This window comes from Anopheles bellator, chromosome 2 (genome assembly GCF_943735745.2).
Source record: "Anopheles bellator chromosome 2, idAnoBellAS_SP24_06.2, whole genome shotgun sequence".
Lineage (NCBI taxonomy): Eukaryota > Metazoa > Arthropoda > Insecta > Diptera > Culicidae > Anopheles > Anopheles bellator.
The window spans coordinates 21814982-21829275 of record NC_071286.1 but is presented as its reverse complement, the minus strand read 5'-3'; the positions used below and the strand labels follow the sequence as shown (position 1 = coordinate 21829275).

Below are 14294 nucleotides of genomic sequence, written 5' to 3'. Positions count from 1 at the left end.
GCGTTTAAACGGAGCCGCGGGTCCCGCTTCACTTTCTACGATCGGGCGGCCTCCGCGCGCGGTGCTTTTATTAATATTAATTTCTACGGCCCGATAATTGCTGTCTTTTTCCGCCTCGTTGTTTCGATCGTGTGGTTGTTAAACTTTTTGCAGCTCGATGTGTGTCTTTTTTTCGCTCCTTCCTCCTTCTTCAGTACGGTACGCCTTCGAGCGTCGGACGTCTCGAAGATATGATCAGCGGACTGACCGCGCACGGTTTGTGTGTATGTGTGTGTGTGTTTGCTGATCTACAAACCTATCCGCTGCTGTCCGATGTCTGATCATAAATAATAATATTACCTTCCAAAAGGGGCGATCGCACGGGTTTGCGAAACCGAACCGCGCCGGTTTCACATCACGCGCGAGGATCACATCCTTGAGCGCTGAGACTGACACTGGTCAGGATTTCGCTCGACGGTACCTGTCACTGACCAACCAGCGGCAGGTTCGTTTGCACGACTAATATCCACAATTTGTCTCTTCGCTAGCGGTTGTCGGATTCATTCAGTGTCTCGGAATTGGCGGCTTTCACCGCAGCAGGAATTTGCATTTCCCGAACCCTTCGAAACCGAGCGTATCAAACACTAATCACAACCCTGGTGGAATTCGGTGAATTATGTGCCAAACAATCCCTCGAGTCACCTGCCTCGATGCTCGCGGGGCCCCCAAAACCGCAGCCAACGGATGCGGTGATCACAGGGGTGAACGGGCTCTCGGGACGGGACAGGAAATGACAAATCTTCGACCGCGAGCAATGGCACAAAATTAGCTGCACCGGTTGGAACCGATTGTAATCCGATGGCTTCCCGAGAGCGAGAGCTTTTCGTGGCCATTTCCGTGGCCGTCCGGCCGGTCCGCATCCGAATCCCTTCGAGCGGTTTTCACGTGGCCATAAACACGCCGCGGCTTATGAGCTGAGGTGGACTTCATCCGGTGCCGGTGGGAACCGGGCCACTCCGTCGGTGTGTCGCACCCGGCACCGATGGTGGACGGGTGATAAAACGGCGGCGCTCGCCTAAGAATGCCCAATAAAATGGTGCAACGATCATATTTTCCATTCCGTTTTTCTGCTCAATGGGTTTGCTGTTTATTTATTTCTGTGTGCCTGTGTCTGCCAGTGGATTCGGATCACCTTCCATTCCGTCGATCGAGATGTTCGCACCGGGCCAGGCCAGGCCATGCCAGGCCATGCCATGCATGTGGGAAAATTCCTCCGGGCCGGGACAGGTGGCTTGTGAAAATATATGCGGCGCGAGCGATGCGGCGAACGTGTGATAAATTCCGGACGGAATGATGCGAACACCTTCACTTCGGCCGAAGGTCGGCCCGTCAGTGGTTGGGCCCTCAAGAACGAGTTGGCCGGGATCGGCGATCGGAATCAGGGCCGTGTTCCAGGGAAACCCAGAACCGCCAGGGCTCCCGAGAGTCCCTGGCCGTACTGGCCCCCGGGGCCGTTTAGTGAAGTGATAAATAATCGGTTGATGGTTTTTGTTTTCATCGGCGTCGGTTTTATGCTGCTCTCCGGAGAGTTTACATACATATTTATTGGCGCAACCGCCGGGAGCATAAAAAGGGAATTGAATAAGTAATCCCTTCCCCGGGACGGACCTGAATCCTGGGCCTGCCCGGTCCGTGGTCCATGGTCCTTGGTCGTTCGGTGTCGTGAATTTGTGGCTCCGTCACCGGCACTGACGGAGCACCCTGGGTTGGGGTTGTAACTTTCTGATGGCGCATGTCCTTCGCACGGACCCCGAAAAGCTGTCAGCGCAGGAACGGACCGCGCGACAGCGCAGTGGCAGTCATAAATTGAGCCCGCCTGGGCCGCGGCTCGACAATTGGATGTCTCGACGGGGCTCTGTCTTTCGCGCGCTCTCAGGAACACTTCGGGGTCACCCCGGGGGATAAAAGCCTGCGACACTGACGCAACGTTGGCCCGATCGTGGCCGATGATTGGTTTGCATTGATTTATGCTGCGGCGAGTGGGCGAGGCACCGGGCGTATTCGCGTAATCAATTCGGTGCTGCATACATTGTGCGTTTGTTTTCGTTTTCATCTGGCCAGCTCGAAGGTTAGCTCAGCTTGTCGTCGAAAGGTCACGGTGCAGCAGCGCACCGGCAGCGCAATCACTTAAGGCACAATCAATTACGCGATTTAAATTACTTTTACCGCCAAATTTAATGATGGATTTCGGGGGTTTCAATTCACCACAGGACAACGGACGACTGCGTCCGATCCTCTGGCCATTGCACAATTGGCTGACTGTTGCAGTTCCGAAATGGAGCGTTCGGAAATTGGATTTATTTAATCGATCGAGAAAATTGGTCCTATGTGTGCCACAACCAAGCCCCCTAGCCCCGTTTTTAGTTGGAAGCGGCACACGTTAAATGGTTTTCACCTCGCTCGCTCGCTCGTCGCCTTCGTGCCACCGTCGTCTAGAAACCCAATAACTTGCCAATTATCGTGGCCGGTGGTCGGAGATTATAGAGTTGTTAGAGCTCCCGCACGGGCGGCCGGACCGATTCGATTATCGGTTCAGCTAATACAACCAGCGGCAGCCGGCTCTCGGATGTTTTAGTAATTAAAAAATATCGCCTATTTGTTTTAGCGCGCCCTCCCCATTCGGTGGGCCCTGGGGAAAAAGGATTGCGCCACGAGGGCCCGCAATGATAGGGCTGCCGGCAACCAATCACCCGGTCGGTAGTGTTGGTAGCATAAAAAACGACGACGAGGCCGCCCCGGCCACGGACTCTCGCCGAAGGGGGGCAAGATTTAAGGAACCGTTGTTACTTTGATTATGTTGCGAGCGATGATAGTGGGCCCCCCGTCTCGGTGCAATCGTAATAAATTTACCCACTTTGTCATGTTTTAAACATTGTTGCATCAACAGGGCTGCCGCAAATGTCACCATTGTTGTGGTTACAGCCTCCTTCGTTTTTTTCTTCTGCGCCCAAAGATCACTATCCGGCGACGGTCCCTGTTGTCAACGGCGCCGGCTGATAGCCCGCCTTGGACCGGCCTCCGGAGTTCTGTGTTGAATGACTTCTGTTGGCATGGATCCCTCGGCAGCCATCGCACGGAAGTCCGACACCGAGTCCGACGAGCGAATCGAAGCGCAGCATCTCCAGCGGGAAAAATTGTGCAAATCAACTGGGCCGACCGGTGACCATTGTAAGCAAGGGGGACGACGGGGTGGTAAAATACAGTAATTGTACAGTTCCCGGTGGTGGCACTTTATGCGGTGGCCCATTATCGGGCTCGGAGTTCGGTTCGGTGTTACAACGCCCACCACGGGGCAGCGTTGAGCCTTTTTCCCAGCGTTGGCCGCCATTTGTGCCCGGGTTACACCCGGTTTCGAAATCACGGCCACAGCCAGTTCCAGTGCACACAATCATAAACCGCGGTCCGCAAGTTAATGGCCAGAGAGCGAGAGAGAGAGAGAGAGAATCCACACCGATTAACAACGAAAATATATGAGACAATTTGACTGGAGCCTCTGGTGTGGCCGAACGGATGGCCATTGTTTTATGATTTTATTCACCCTCTGCACTCTCCGGGCACTGCCTCTCTTTGTGCGTGACTGTGTTTGGTGTTTTAGTTCGTTCCAATTTTTTATTCCCGCCATTTGCTCACCGTTTTATGTTGCATTTCACCGCGGGCGCTCGCGCTCGATCTCGCGACCGACGGTTATGTCACGGATTAGAGTAATTTTGTTTTTGTCTGCCACTCTGGCTCTGTATGTGTGTAGTGTTTCTCTTATTTTTGTTTTTGCTTTTCGGGGCATACCCCCCGACCCGGCACCGTTGGTGGCCACCGGTCTGACCTAATAACCGGTCAAAAAACGGTCGCCACGCCACGTGCTGCAGTTCGGTTACGCGGAGAGAGCAATTTGTAATGCACCGTGGATCGCGGTGTACGGAACGGAAGCACGGGATTCGCTCCACCCACCGGTTCGGGGCTCAAGAATTAGGCCCCCCACCGCTCTATCTCTCTCTATCGCCGTAACATAATGACCTACATTAGCGACCATTAGGGGGGGGGGCCAGCATGTGTCTGTTCCTTTTTCGGTCGAACGCTTTCCAAATTCTTCGATCGGCGATCGGCCTGTGACAGAAAGATGCTCGCGGGGACGTCACGGAACATCAACGTCATCACACATCACGGGCCGTGTCACGCCCCGCCAGGCCGAGCCGGGCCGGGCCGGGTCACTGTTTTCGGTCCACCGCCCGCCCGATCCATCGGTGTTTCACGGTTGATCAGCGAAATCGATGACTTTCGGTTCGTCGCCGAGGCCGCGGTGTGTGCATATAAATTGAAAATTAGCTTCCTTCGTGCGGCCAACGGAGTCGATTAAATGGAACTGCGGCGCGGCGGTCGGTCAGTCAACCGTTCCAATCCGTTTCGGGGCCCCGAGCGACATTTCTGGGTCTGCTGCGTCTGCGCTTATCCCAGATCTTTCCCCGATCGTTTCGGAGGCGAAAGCGACCGCCAGCGATTAATTGATTGATATTAATTAATGCCGCTCGTTGCCTACATTCAAACTTAACGATTGCCTAACGCACCGCGCGGACATCGACATCGGCAAAAGGCATCGCAGCATCGCGGATCCGGGTCGCTCCAAAGTGCACTTAGGATCACCTGCAAATTGCAACAATCCTGTGGCCGACAATTACGGTGTTATGCTTTAGTGGTCCAAGCCCCTCGTGCCGTGCCGTGGGGAGGCTGCTTATGCGTTTAATGGACGAGTACAGTGTGTGCGCGCGTGCCCGATCGGTCGGTAATGTTTTTGCTCACGCCGGGAAGCCGATGCTGGTCGTAAAATCGATGCCGCGAGGCTTTATGATTGCGACGACACTCGCGGGCGGCGCACGCTGAGCGTTTATGGGATATTTATTGCGCCTCTAAGTAGCCTGGCCATCGCTGGGCCACCAGCCGCCCGCTGCCAGTTGACAGATTCTAATGGGGGAGTCCTTGAGAAATATCTTCATCGTTCGAACGGGACGACCGGCATAAAGTAGCGATCTTAACGACGACGGCGCAGGTCGATCGTACCGAACGTGCGTAAGATTGTATCGACGGCGGAACCAGTTCCAGTTGGTCGTAGACGGCCGGGAAAAAACGGCCATCTTCAATGTTGCAATGCGCGCCGCGGATTTGTGTTTTAATAAGGGCGACCAGCGACGCACAATCGCGGTCCGACGTACGATCCATAAATTAGTTAAATTAATTTTAATTAATTTGTGAACCGTTTCCGAACCGTCCCTCCGTCGCCTTCGTCTGCACTGACCTTTTCGGGGCGGCCCTAACGACGGCCTTTTCGACCCACACTCTCAACCTGGTGCCTGGCATCGTCAAATCGATCGATCAAACCCAGAGGGGCCCTTTCGAGAAGGGAGGTCTTTTCGATTGCCGTATAATTTAGTTGCCGGATCTGCCCGATTCGGATAACGGAGGGTATACTTTTCACATGATTATTAGGGCCCCGGCCCGGGCCCCAGGATGAAGATTCACCGTGCCGGTCGCACCGCAGTTAAAATGTCTCATTCATTGGCCATGAGGTACGGATCGCCTGGTACGCAAATTCAGCGCCGATCACCGAACTGCCCCGCGGGCGGGGAGCCGTCGATCCATCAAGCGGGCCGCGCGGCCCCACTCTCTCTCTGCCCGCTCGGCCCTCTTGGTTCCGAAAGAAAGTTTCCAGTCTGACCGAGTTTTGGTTTTTATTTTATTCTCGGCCACGCTGCGTGATCCGCGCGGGCAAAACATTGTTACGCGGGCATCGATGCACAATGGGCCATCATTAAATCAATTATGGTCCCCGCCCGGACCGGGGCGACATCGTCCCCGGCCCGGCCCTCATTACGGCCCTCTAACGGTGACCGAGCGAAGCGAACTCGCGCGTAGGAGGTTGGATGACCGATTGTCGCGGATTGTCCCGGCCCGCGGGCCCAGGCCCCGGCTCATGATGGATATTCTGCGCAACATACATCACACGATAGCGGGAGCCGAAGGTCCCATAAATTTCGCTCGAAACCACCCGCGCCGCGGTGGGCGGAAGACGGCCAGGCTCAAGCATCCGAACGGCGGAAACCAGAACTCGGGGCCGGTTGGGTTGGGTCGGAAACACAATCGTGCCCATTATGCAAATATTTATAGGAAACATGTCGCCCACCCGGCGGCCACCCGGTGGCGTCTTGAGGTGCGAGCGAGACAACGAGAGCTCATTAGAGATCGTTTGTGAGTGATAAGACTAGTCCACCACGACACAGCCCACAGCCACTCCAATGCATCAGCATCATCAGCAGTGGCCGAGCAGCATAATCATTTTGTCATCTCGGGTGTCCCACTTTCCGATAGTGCGAGCGCACCTCGTTTTATGGCCTCGTTTGGAGGTGCCCCTGCCGTTTCCGGGGTGCAGGATCCTCTCAGGTGCCTCCTAATGGTGTGTGTTGGTCTGCGCCAAAAAATAAGCGTTAGCGACGCCACCGTGAGATACGTCCTGTGGCGAGAAAACATGATTTATGCGACACCGAGAGCCAATTTATCTGGCCAGTATGTTAATGCCACCCCAGCCGGGCAGGGGTTTGCGTAGCAGGTGGCATCCTCCAGACGGATCCCAGACGCCGCAGAGACGCTTGCTCGTGGCCCTCGATTTTTGGGAGCGATCACTTACGGCGGGAGGTCTATAAATAAGATTTGACTAATCGAGTCGAGGACCGCCGAGCCCGAGAGCTGCGTGGCGATCGAGCTGCGGTGTTGAGAGCCTTCCCCTAGCCTCGGCGGGAAGCCACATCCATCAGGAACCGGCCTAATCCCCGAAAATGTGTCTCACCAAGCAGAGTAACTTTAAATTGGCTCCGCATGATATGGTCGCTGTCGGTAATATAAAACAGTGCGGCAAATAAACCCGGCGATTCGATTCCACAGGCTCCGTAAAAACGCAACGATACAGAAAGCAACAGAGCCTTTCGATCTATATTGTATTTTGGCAGGCCAAGGTCTCAATGTCTGTCAAAAGATTTCTAATACAAGCCAATGCAAGCAAGCAAACTGAACACTGGCGATGTGTTGTTAGGTGTTCCTAATATCCTAGGTGTTCCTCTTTGATCGAACCGATCCTTTTGGACCAAACCATAAAGCTTCTCGTACTTAAAGTTTCATTTTGTCAAAGGTCAGGAAGTCGGGTTTGACGAGTCCCTTGAAGTGTTGTAGCCGAGCGTGGTCACCCGAACATCGTCGGGTCGGTACAGTACCGAAACCTGGCAGCTGCACCGTCTACTTTGGACAATCCCCGGTCGCACGGTAGAAATTGGAGACGCTCCGGTGGTGGCCAATTTTGGTCGCCACAGTATCGGATCTCGTCCCCGTTGTTTTTAGTGTCTTCATCTCGCTCGCAAAAGAGCCGTTGATTTATGGAACGACTTAAACCGATTGCAAACCTGCCCTGGCCTGGCCTAAACAACCCTTGCCGGTCTCTGTCGGTAGTTGGTCGACGCCTACGCCTGATCGCAGGCAGGCGGATCTTCTGCACGCTTTCTTCGTCGCTCAACCTCTCGGCCGTCGTCCGCAGAATCGTCGTCATAATCTGGGCAGTAGTTTGATTTTCATACAACCACCCGACCGAGCGACCGACCGACCGATCGTCGCCACAATCGTCGTTCATTACAATCAGCAACGCTGCAACCGCGTGGCAGCAGCCTCCCACCGGATGCATTTCCCCCACCCCACCACCACCACCACCGCCTCTGGGGCCGTGTGCGGTATGTGCGCGCGATCAGGTGGTTTATCATTATTAGCGATTATTTATTGCGCATTATTGAAATTATAATTTGTTCGTAAATAAGATTAAGGTCCTCGCCGTCGTCGTCGTCGTCGTCGTCGTCGTCGGGGAAGCAGTTCGGTCGTCTACAATGTAACCAACCCTGTAGCAAAGGGGCATGCGCAGGGCAGGGAAGAGAACTAGCAACCCCCACATCCGATGCGGCTTCAAATGCGTAGGTTGCGTTCGGTTGGCGGCGAACAAACGTGAACGACTTGGAACGAGTTTTGTGGCCGCCGTAGCAGTTGTAGCTGCCGCCGCTTTGCTTGTGCATGTTTCGAGCGGCCACGGGAAGTGGCGGGAGGGGATCTTCCGGCTAAACATTTATGTGCGCAGGTCTAGTCTAATTAAAAGCAAAGGGCTCATAGATTATGATGAAGTTATCCACAGCTCAGCTAGCTGGAGCATAAGGTATGTGTAGTTCCCCTCGTTCCTGGAGGAGCACTCCTCAGAGGGGAGGGAACAGACAGGGAGGAACGCGGAAACTAACCGGCGGCCATGATTAAACCCGATACGCCATCGCGATCGCTTGTCCGACGCGCTCCGGTTCGCGAATGGAGCGAATATCGATTTAATTCAATGGCATCGAAGCGATCGCCGTGTGGTTCCTGAGGAAGGAACCACAACCAACCCCCGGAGGGGACCCGCTCCGGACGGTGTGGGGTGGATCAATTTGTGGCGGCGTCTGGCAGAAAGAAATTTCCCGGCCGCCCGGAGTTCTCGGTGCATAAATCGGAGGACCGCTCTGTGGAGATCCCATTTCAGCATGCGCAGCCCGCTCTACGCCGGCCTCTGGATCTGCGCCGCTCCGTTCTTCGCGTCGGGAAGTGGATGGGCGCCATGTCGTTTCCCTTCACAGACAGCGCAACCCGCAATCGGCGAGTCTCGAGGGACTCTGAACGCCGATCCATACCGGTACCGTATCGGTTTATCACCGAGCAACGGCATCATCAAGGGACTCCAAGAAAGCCTCGGAAAGCGAAAGAAAGAGAGAGAGAGAGAGAGAGAGCCCGTAATAGGGAACGGCAAGCCTTCACCATCGAAAGAGGCAATCGGTCTCCGGGGAGTCCCGGACAACGTCCCGACGTCGACGAAAGCGTATGAAAGTCGATTGATTGGATGCACCGAACGCGGCAACGATCGGTGTTTTGGGGCCGTTCTTGGGATCATCGTGGCATCGCATCATACCAAAGCCGCCTTCTGACGTGCTCCACTCCTTCTAAGCCGGGCGTGTCCAGGCGAACCTCGGACCCGGGACCGGCCCCGACCGGACCGGAGTGCGGAACCTAATCGAGCTAAAGTGCAGCACCGCACTCACAATCATTATAAATTAAGCCACAACGGGTGGATGTCGCTGGGCCGCCAGGCCCGACTTCCCTTCCCTGGACCGCCTTATCACGGACGGAATCGATCGATCAATCCCCCCGCTGGCCTCAGCCCGAGCGAAGAGTGACTTCGTATCGGTGATCGACTTAGCGGTTTAATGATGATCGCCGAGCGGTGCAGAAAGATACGGATCGTAAGTGCTTCTCTTTTTTTCCATTTAGCACGTTTAAGAGCCTTTCGCGATCGATCACGCAGGATGTGGGTTCGATCTTGGGGCCCCCGTCACCGAAAGCGAAGAGCGCGGTGAGCCCCTTAATCCGCTCGCTCCGCACGGTCCGGTTTTTAGTGCTGACAAATTTGCGACAGCGAAGATGTCGTCCGGCGACATTCGTTGGCGTTGGGTGACCAGCTTTCCAAATCTTAATTGGTGTTTATGTTTCGTTCCACTCGGCCCGTTGGTTGTTATCAGGCGAACCGCAAAACCGCTCGGGACCGACCAAAAAGTGCACAATGTTGGCGAATCCTTGACAGACGCGCCGTCGCGATTCGGACTCGTTTTATTCGGCCGGAATCTAAAGCAACTTGAAGACCCTCCTTAATGTGCACCCCGAACACGGGAAGAGATCATGGCCGACAGGAGATTAGGATGTCCGCGCCAATGCGCATTAAACGCGGGTTTTTGCTTAAGTAAAAGGAAAACGCCATAAAACGTGTCGTTTCCTATAATCACGAACCGCGGACAAGATTTTAAACTTTTCGCGTTAAAAACAAAAGCGAAAATAAAAACGTTAAGTGATGCGTCAGCATGAAAGCATGGTTGGCGTTTTACGAGGTTCTTAAATCGATTAGAGCGCGGTTTGACATATCGAAAAGTTATCCAGCGCTAGCCGCCGTCGCCCCGAATTGCGACGGATTAAATGCGCTGTGGCGCACCTGTAAAGTGTTAACCTTCACCGGGGCGTCGGAACGCCTTTTATCGACCAATATTAGAACTTGCGGAAAGTAATGGTTATTTACTTAACTTTAAAAAAAACTTTGCCAGTGTTCGTCGACTGCAATTACTTGTGAGCGTGTTTAAGTGTTAATTTAAATAAGTATTTACTATTGACTATTTACAGTTACTATTTACTACTACTATTTACTACTATTTATTTATTGTTGCGAAGTCAAGTGGCAAAATATACACACATCGGTAACGCCATTTTACGGTGAATAAATTAATGAAACATAACGACGGAATAAAGCGAAGAAGTTTTATGCGATCGGTGGACAGATGCTCCTTAAAAGTCAACCTAACATCGAAGGCATCGTGTATATTGTCATGATTCCGTCTCTTGTAACATCGATATTCTTCGTCAGTTTGTCAGGTTTTCGTAAACTTTTTACTATTTTAAAAATATGTTGAAGTGGGAAAAAATGGGCAAATAAATAAAAATTGAAACGTTAAGTATAGGGTTATCCACGGGGAATTATTTTTTCATGTGATTATAAAAAAACGGCTTAATATTTAACGATGGTTCAACATTTATTCGAAAGGTTCATTGTATCTCAACCAGACTAGCTCGACTTTGTCGTAATCAACTAGATCAAAGTTTCGCAGAATATGGTCCAAAATACGGCGTTTCCTGTTATGTTTTGGAAAACTTCATGAATTAACCATATATTGATAATGAGTTGACGACAAATTAGGAATATTAAATCTCGCTACCAGGCAAAGGCCACCGCTTTCGGTCCGGAGGAGCAGTTTTTCGGTGAAACCGTGTGCCATCGCCTTAAGGTCACACATTTCGTTCGACTTCGCGTGTTGCATCGAACACGTTCCGGTCCCGATAAGATCACGAACCGGTGTGCCGGGTACCATTCGCTGTTTTGTTTCCACATTAAATCAGGAAACCCCCCTCAGGGACCCCAGGCCCCAGTGCTCGCTCTGAGTGATAGCAGCTATCAACAGAAACTGAGCCCGCGGTTCGGGAAGAGGAAACAAACCAAACGGTAACCAAACGTTTGCATAGGAAAGCAACGCGGAAATGGCACCGGTCCGTCGGTCGACCGGTGGTTCCCCTTTCCTGATTTTACAAATCGCATGTTTGACACTGTGTCCACCGGGGCCCGACCATTACTTACCCGCTCTCGGCTCTCGAGCGAATAATTAATGGCCGCACCGAGAGCGTATGCATCTAGATCTTGGATCGGTGTCTAGCATCATTTGTTTCTGACCACAAACCGGCCGTGGCACACACAGAGCCACACACACACAATGCCGCATTGTTTCTGGTCTATTGGGGTCTCCCCTTTAGGGCCGCCATGTTCTAGGGGGTCGGGGCCTAACGGATTGACAGCCGAACGACTACCGGCGATTACGCCGGGGCCCTCGCATATTGACAGTCGTCGAGTCGTTGGCTTAGAATCGGCTTAGAATCAAAGCCCGGCGCGCAGTGACGCGGGAAATGCAAAATAGAACATGGCCGATCCCGACCGAGAGGTCTTTGACAAATGCAACACGCGGATGCGGAAACCCCCCGCCCGGTTCGTGACCACGGAGGGCTCGGGGATCGGGAGTCGGCCGGCACCGATCTTCCCTTGACGCGGATGGGCCGCTCGCAGATAAGAGTCGGACAGGCAGTCCCGGCAGGACCGACGGGTGGCCGCCATGTCGTGTCGTGCGACGACGGCGACGGGATGAGATGAGAGGGCCCCCGTCCCCGCTTTAACGTTCATTATTTATTTTTCAATAATTTAACATAAATTTCGTTTGATGGACATATAAATTATGTTGTATTTTAATGACGATCGCCGATCGCTCCGGCGCGGCTCCGCTAGGACCCGCTCTTAGAACGTTTTGTGTGGGGACACATAGAACGCGGTCTAGCCACGGCTGAAGAAGACCACGGATAGACAGAGCGACGCTGACACCGAAGGCCAGGAAGGCCAGAGCAACGTGAGTTGGACGAGATTTCCCCCCTGCGGGCCCCGTCCGGACCTCAGCACGCGATCCCTAGCCCCGCAGGGCGAAGTTATGGGCACCCCCTCCCCGGCCGTGTGCTACATTTACGCGCCCAAAGAATGGTGAGACCGAGATCCGAGCCGACGGTGGAACGGTCTCGTGACACTCGCGGGCCGGCGCCCGGTGTGGGCCGAACAGATAATGAAAGAGCGATAAAAATAGTGAAGGAAATATGTTGTAAAATAAATGTAATTGGATTTACGGTATCGAAATGGTCGTAAATATGGCACAAAGTACGCTGCCTGTTGTCTGTGCTCATGTTTTGGGCTCCACAGGGCTCCGCGGCTTGCGGTGGCAAGGACGGTCACCCGCAAGACGGTGGCAGGGCAGGTTCGGGCCGCAACATTCCATCCAGTGCTGACAAGCAGGAATGTCCGGGCGACCACTTCGCTTTGGTCCGCGAGATGCCGCGCTTCCGAGTGTCAAGCTAAGCGTTCGGAATTCGTAATTGCGACCGAGCGCTTGAAGATGGATTTAATTGACACTTGTTGCGGTCGCCACTGAATGTCTCGATCTCTCGAGGAGGAGCTGAGAGGGATAAAGAGAGAGGGGGGAGCCTTCGGACCAAAGAGTTGCACACTGCGCGTTAAGCATCATTAGCGGCCGCTGACGATGACGGTTCCGTTTGTTCCAGACGAAGTCGGCCAGCGGCGATGCGAGGTCCCAGGGCCCGGCCCTGGGATGGATGGATGAATGGATGGATGAATGATAGACATTAAGAGCCCTTGCGGCGCGCGCGCGGCCCCCTTGAACCGAACCAGGATTTGCCGACAGACCCTCGGACCGCAGACTGGATCTGCAAAAATCCCCGTTAGGCACTCCCGCCGGGTGACCTGATTAGGGTTAGTGCAGTTTTGCCGCAACGAAACATTCTCATCCGTAATTGATTTCTACCCGCCCGGCGGCCAACGTCTACGATCGAGCGCTCGATTGAGTTATTAGCCGATGCGCTGGCGGAAGAACCCGGTCCCCGTCGATCATATTCCCAGGCCCATGTCGTAATGATGTTAATTGTGCGGTGTGCAATTAAACCTAGCACACTTCCTAGCGTTTGTTCAAAGGGCTGGCACCGACCGGCGTTAGATGATTCATGGCGGTCTGGAAGTCGTGGACCTTCACTCGAAACATTGGGCCCCCCCCAAAAAAGGTACGTTCTCTTCGCGTCCCGATGGGAGTTACTCCGAGGTCCGGTCGTCGAAAAACCGGGCCAGAGATTGGAGACTGTTTCGTTTTTTTTTTTTGGTCGCTGGGTCAGTCAAGCAGTCAATTAACGAGTCGTTCCGTGCGGGTTCCTGTCACCGCACCCAGAACCAAGAACTCCCGAGCTCACCGGACGCGCAGTGGTGGTGGTGGTGGTGGTGGCTATCGGAGCGGTATCACGATTTTGATCCATATTTTCATAACCCCATTCCGGTGCGGCACCGGACTGCACCGTATGTCAGGGCATCGTGCGCGGTATCCTTCACTCGGTACGTTCACTTACGCCCGGGTCTCGGCGGAAATCCAGAGCCGCGCGAAACCCAAAACTTCCCTCACGAGGCCAACCGTCCAAGTCTTCGTGAAGGGCTCTTGAGGGACCGCACGTACCGCGTCGTGTGCGTACTTCAGGTTGGCGTCAAGCGTCGTCCTGTCCCGTCGCGGCCGAACAGTGGGACTCGCCGCGCCGAGCGATCGCCGATCGAGTTTCCGAGTCGAAGATTTCGTCGTGCGACAGTCGCTACTCCGCGGTGTGAACCCGTCCGGGATTTCATAACCCTGAAATTCCATCCCCAACTGGCCACGGTCACTGGCGGTGCTCCGCTGTTCCTTGTACCCATGGACCGAAAACGAAACGCTTTCCCCGAGCTTAACCCTGGACTAGTTCCCGCCTGCTTCCCCGGGGTTTTTGCACGGGTTTCGGGTGCGGGACTTTGTTTTGCTTGTTTTGGCCACCGGCCAGCACACCGTTGCGCCACTGTGCCGTGACTTGAGTCAACGGGGCCGCAACGCCACCGTAAGCCGCGGACAAATGAGAACGAAAATGAGGTCATTATTATTTTCATAGCCGTTACTTCATGTTTTCGTACCGGCCAGCGTCCGGCCGTGGACAAGTTGGCCGACTGGCGGGTG

The 14294-nt window shown here is 54.0% G+C and overlaps 1 protein-coding gene across 1 annotated transcript in view; it reads right to left on the bottom strand.

The window, feature by feature from the left end:
- LOC131207179 (cadherin-99C) overlaps positions 1-14294 on the bottom strand; it is a 147900-nt gene that overhangs the window by 84770 nt on the left and 48836 nt on the right. The window lies entirely within an intron of this gene.